This window comes from Calidris pugnax, unplaced genomic scaffold, assembly GCF_001431845.1.
Source record: "Calidris pugnax isolate Ruff unplaced genomic scaffold, ASM143184v1 scaffold20, whole genome shotgun sequence".
NCBI lineage: Eukaryota > Metazoa > Chordata > Aves > Charadriiformes > Scolopacidae > Calidris > Calidris pugnax.
In genome coordinates, this window is record NW_015094510.1 from 14,009,145 (window position 1) to 14,015,501 (window position 6,357).

The following is a 6,357-nucleotide window of genomic DNA, read 5'->3' on the forward strand; positions in this document are numbered from 1 at the left end:
AAAGCAAAATGCTGCTCCCTCCACAACACTTTGTGTGCACACCGCCTTGGAAAGCACAAGGCGTGTTGATTCTGGTCATCTTGGGGTTTTCTCAGAGGATGTCACAAGAGCTCAGACACCAGCTATGAGCTACCTACTTTGTGTGGATGGAGCTTGAGGGCTAACAGACACCAGGTTCTCAGAAAGGGTTGTCTGAAACCGAGATGGAAAACTTGCTCCTGGCCATGAAACCGAAGGGCAATTAAAAAAAGAATCTTTTTCCTGTGTTATTGGTGTTTTCTCTCCATGGTGCAAGGGCAGGCAAATTTCATTATCTCTTGTGAGAAAATCTGTATCAGGAGTATCACCTAACAGCACAAAAAACAAGACAGGCACCAAAATTCAGAATGATTTGGCTTTAATAGAAAGGTTGGGAAACAGCCTCCACTTTTGGAAAGCTGCAGTAACATTTTGTCGCTATATGATGCAATCACCTTCCCTCCAACGTTGCCTGGTGCAACACTGACATCTTGCCCTCGAAAGTCAAAATCTCTTGGCTAAGAGACCAAAGGAAAATAAAGAGGAGGGTTTAGATTTAACTACAGCAGGATGAAGAGTTTTAGCAACAGCGAACTTGCTGAGAAATGTGGTTTAAGTAGTCCCACTGCTATTTTCAAATTCAGGTTGAATTTACTTAATAGTTCCAGCAAACGAGGGAGGCTGGACCGGACTCCCCAACCCGGGTAGAGGAGGAGGAGGAAGCAGATAGCTTTAATTAGCAGGCGAGTCAGCAAAAGCACTTGCTCAGGAGGGGGTCATCCTGAGGATACTGTTCTCCATGTCTTCCTGCCGAGGAATATGCCAAGCCTCACATCCCCTCTCTCCAGCATCCTCTAGCTTTTTAAAAAAATTTAATTCCATTTTGCAGATTCCAGCCTCCCAGGTGAGAGATGCAACCGCTTGGAAAAGCACCCTGGTTCTTTCTCCACTGGGAGGGAAGCACTTTGGATGAAAAGTTGTGGCGAGGCAGGAGATGGGATCATCTGGCCCCACACACCCCAAGGTGCTGCTCCAAGCACCCCTCTCCTGGGAGCCTGGGCACGGAGGGTGCCTTCTCCCATGCCGAGGAGGAGTTGCTCTGGCTTCTTCACTTCCGTTAAAATGGAAAGGGAAAGCTTTTGTCCCAAGTGAAAAGAAAGGTTTCACCAATCTGAAACTCATGCCTCAAAAATGTTATACTCTGGTCAGACACTACAAAGAAATCTCTGAAATTATTACAAACAGGGGTACTTTGGGACGTTTCAGGCCATCTCTGGAACTGAAAAAAAAAAATCCCCTTTGGCCAGACTCATCTATAACTCAATCCAATGGGAAATCTAGTTATTTTGCCCTAACTGTTTGCCAAGGAAGCAGAGTTTAAAAGGCACCCTGGTCTGAGCAGATGGCCCCTGGTCACGAGAGCAGTGGGTCAGCACAAGACAAATACTGATAGTGGCAATTTTCCTTCAGCCTCCCCAAAGCCAAGGTTACACTTCCACTATTCATGCAGATCACCCCGTGTTTAGAGAGTAAAGTGGTGAGACTGGAGTGGGGGAAGCAGGTTTAACATTCTCAGCATCTGGCTTGCTGTGGCGAATAGAAAACAAATTTACCATTTTCCTCTGGCTTTATATTGCAGTTGTTCCAATTTCTTGTCTCGTTTTCCACCACAAGTACCCAGATCAGTGTCTTCACAATGGTGTTAGTTAACCTGGAAAGAAATGTTCAGCTGAAATCTGTACTGGATTTCCTCTGACCCAAAACAACAACTGCTCCTGTGACCACTCAGGGGTTTCAACGTGCGAGACATTCCTCAAGGCAAGCTTTATTTTACTGAGCCGGCGTTGCTTTTATACAGGAGCCCGTGCCCATAACAGCTTCCTTTACGCACACAATAACAAGATGGAAAAATTATACCATGCCAAGAAAGCTGTCTTACCAAACAAGAGCCGCTGCCCGACGGGTATATTTAGAAATCAGAGGACAATTTAGGAAGCCAGTCACACAACATATGTCGGAAGAGTAATGAAGAGCAGGGAGAGTGGGAGTTTGTTTCAGGTAGGGAGCCCTCCCAGGCGGCATCAGTCCGTCCCCAGGCTGACACAACTCTCTCTCGCCTCACCAAGTAACAGCAGAACCCAACACTTAGGCAGCGATTTTCATTCATCCCTCTCAAACTGCATTGCAAGAGGAACTAAAGTGGTAAATTTAGCATCCCTCTAAACAGACTGATACCAGCCCAAGACTGTGCAAAGGCAGACATCAGGGATAAACATAGGCCACGGAGTTGTGTCCAGGGTTTGCCTTCTCTGTCATTTCAGTAGGGGCAGAGCTTCCAGAGCAGATGTTTTACCCCAAGATGTAATTTCCAGCAGTGCATCCACTTCAGCCCATGGGCTTCCAGCGCTGCTGAGGCTGTAGGCACCTCTGGACATCACCCAGCCAAACCCCTCACTCACAGCAGGGTCAGCCACAGCTGGCTGATCAGAGCTCCATCCTGACAGGTTTTTTAAATCCCCAAGGATGAACAGAGATACCACAACCTCTCTGGGCAACCTGTGCCAGTATTTGACCCCCACACACAAAGTAAAAAGGTTTCTTCCTGTATTTAAAAGAAATTTCCAATATTTTTGTTAGTGTCCCTTGCCTCATGTCTTGTCCCTGGACATCACTGAGAAGAGCCTGGCTCCATCTTCTTTAGTTCCCCCACCAGGTATCTACTCACATGCATAGGATCATAGAATCATAGAATGGTTTGTGTTGGAAGGGACCTTAAAGATCATTGAGTTCCAACCCCCCTGCCATGGGCAGGGACACCTCCCACTAGAGCAGGTTGCTCAAAGCCCCATCCAGCCTGGCCTTGAACACTTCCAGGGATGGGGCATCCACGACTTCCCTGGGCAACCTGTTCCAGTGTCTCACCACCCTCACAAGAAAGAGTTTCTTTCTGGTATCTAATCTGAATCTCCCCTCTTCCAATTCAAAACTGTTACCCCTTGTCCTGTCTCTACACTTCCTGACAAAGAGTCCCTCTCTGACTCTCCTGTAGGCCCTCTTCAGGTACTGGAGGGCCGCTATAAGGTCTCCCCAGAGCCTTCTCTTCTCCAGGCTGAACAACCCCAGCTCTCTCAGCCTGTCCTCAAAGCAGAGGTGCTCCATCCCTCTGATCATCTTCGTGGCCCTCCACCAGACCCGTTCCAACAGGTCCATGTCCTTCCTGTGTTGAGGACTCCAAAGCTGGATCCCCCTGAACCTTCTCTTCTCCAGGCTCTCTCAGCCTCTCCCCACATCAAAGATGTTCCAGTCCCTTCATCATCTTTGTGGCCCTGCACTGGACTTGCTCCAGTATGTCCATGTCTCTCTTGTACTGGGGAGCCCAGTATTTACCCAGCACTCCAGATGCATCTCACTAGTGCTGAACAGAGAGAAAAGACAAAGTCCCTCAACCTACTGGTGACCAATCACAACCCTTTAAGCCTGGCACTTCAGCCAGTGTTCAATCAACCTCAGCATTCGCTTATCTATGGGCAACCTGGTCTAGTTGGGGGTGTCCCTGCTGACTGGGGGGAGGCTGGACTAGATGACCTTTGGAGATCCCTTCCGGCCTGGACAATTCTATGATTCTATCTAGCTCGTAATTCACCAATGAGGATTTTACGGGAGACAGCATCAAAGCAACATCTTAAGCAATTACTTAAGTGAGTAATCTCATTGTCAAAGACCACCCAGTTGATCAAGCATTTCTCCTTCGTAAATCCATGCTGACTAGACCCAAACACCTTCTTGTCCATACTATGCCTGGAAATGGTTTCCAGGCTCATCTGCTCCACCACCATCTATGGGATCAAGGGAAGCTGATGAGCCTGTAGGACCTCAGATCCTCCTGAAGTGATACTTGCTTTCCTTCCAGGCCTCAGCAACTGTCTCCAATTTTCTTGTGCTTTTAAAGATATTCAAGAGTGGTCTCACAATGACATCGTCCATAGTATAATAGATTATCACATCTAAATAGCTTGGGGAATGCCATGTTCCAGCCCAGACTTCTACCTTTGACAGAATGGTCAAATACAGAGTTTGTACTTGTTCCTCAACACTTTTAAAAATGTCTTGAGATCTGCAAGGACTGTATGACTGTCATTCCTAAATAACGACTGCGCTGCATGACTTGCATTTGAGGTTCCAGGAACCAGAGGGTGAGCAGAGGGACACCCAGTTGTAAGGGGCCGAGGCAGAGGATCAGAGCGCTGACAGCAGGGACACCACCTCCCTTCAGAGCAGGGCTGATGGAACCACCCCACCTCCTGTGCCCTGGATGCAAGGACTGCAACATCAGCACCCCAAAATGAGTCGAAAAAGCCCTCACCGATCAAGCAGTCACAGCAATTAGAAACACACACTTGTTGCCCATACCTTCATCTCAGGAGCAGCTGTGCTGTAGCATAACTGACTTTGTTCACAGCAAAGCCGAGACTGCTGCGATAATAAAAATATAATAAATAAATAAATAATAATACATAAAAAGATAAGCTGCCCCACCACAAGTGAGTAAAGTCTGATTTTTATTCCTGCCCCCCCAACCATTCTAGCTCAGTAGGTGAGATGGATTTAAAACAAACAAAAAACCACCAAAGCCCAAAGGTTCTGAATTTAAACTAGACACCCACAATTACATTTTCAGTTGCTGAGTTAGAAAAAAAAGGAAGATAAAAATAAAAATTCAGAAGTGTGAAGGTTGTCAGTGGAATATTTTTATCTGAAGTGAGTCATAAAAGCCTGAGAAGTAGGATTTTATTTTTTTCCTAATAACACTGCAAAAAATCTTAAAAAAAACCACCCAAACACCATAAAACCACTACTCCACACCAAAACAATGAGTTAAAAGCTACACCAAGCTTAATCAAGACACTGGTTCCTGTAGCATGTGAGAAGTAACAGATTCTTTTTACCCAGACACAGAGAGGCATCTTATTAGAAAGGAGTAAATAACACCCACCCCTCTTAACCCAGAATGAGAAAGGCACAGGGACCAGAGAATCCTACAGGCATTTGTCAGTACCAAAAAAAAAAAAGTCATTTGCACAGTTTTCCTATCCAAAGGCTGAATCCAAAGCACTAAGAAAGCACATTCTTCAATAGCAGGAGGGGTACGTGAAGTCTGAATGTGGCCTGGAAGAACAGGAAAAGAAAAGCGTTGGAGAGGAAGGGACAGAGACCTTCCACTCCTTGTCCAAGACTGCAGTTCAGGGTTTGACATCACTTCAGTGTGTGTCTCCACATCTCTGCTATACAAGTTGGCAGAAATGGTTTGCTACCACAACGACAGGAATTCTACATGTACGCAACAAGTCCTGGGTTAAAACCTCTGATTTATGCCATGCTGGCTTTGTACAGATCTCCCCCAAAAGAGACCCACCCCTTCCTATCTACATGAGAGAGACTTTAAAAAGATTTTCTTCTGACAAAGCTTTTGGTTTTGTGTGAAAGTTTAATATTCTTAAGCTCATAATGACAACAGTATAAAGAATTCAGAATAAAGGTTTTTTTGTTGGGGTGTTCCAGCTTTTTTTTTTTTTTTTAAACACAAGGTCAGAGTGTACAGTCAAAGCTCTGCCATCAGCTTGACAGGGACAGAAGCACGTTAAGGATTGATTAAAGTGCATTTTAGTAGTATTCCTAAGACATCCATTTCTTTTCCTGCAGCTGTTACCCGTGCTTTTGATAGCACTGGCACCACTCTGCTCCGAAACCGGGTTCTGCCCCAGCACCAGCTCTCCGTGGCTTAGAATCCTTTGCTGGTATTTTCATCGCAGTAAAACTCCCCGTGCCATGAGCAAGTCAGTGAGGCTGAGATGGCTTGTGGGACCATCATGGGAAGAATGAATCATCTGCCTTGGAAACATAAATGTTTATGATCACTGTTTCTATTCTGCACATATATTCTTGAGACACACAACTTTTACAAGGGTGTTGATATTTATATAATTCCATAAATTTAGACAGTGCATTACAAACACAATATGCAGTCGTAGCTATAAATAGGGGAGCAGTGGGACAGAATTTTCAACTATTTCTTGTTTCCTATGCACCAGAAATGAGACGTATGGCACAAGTTAAGGAACCAGAGGAAAGAAAACACAGTTAATTAGGCAACAAAAAAAGCCCCATGTGAGTCTCCGTATTTCAGATGGTGGAATGGAAGGCTAGACTTCTACCAAAGAACAAAGAAATAAAATCAGTCCCTGAGATTTAACTCCAGCAATTAACCACAACTAAAAGACAAAGAGCACAGAAATATTCTGAAGTGGAGGTTTTGATAATAGACTATTTTCATGGCGTGTT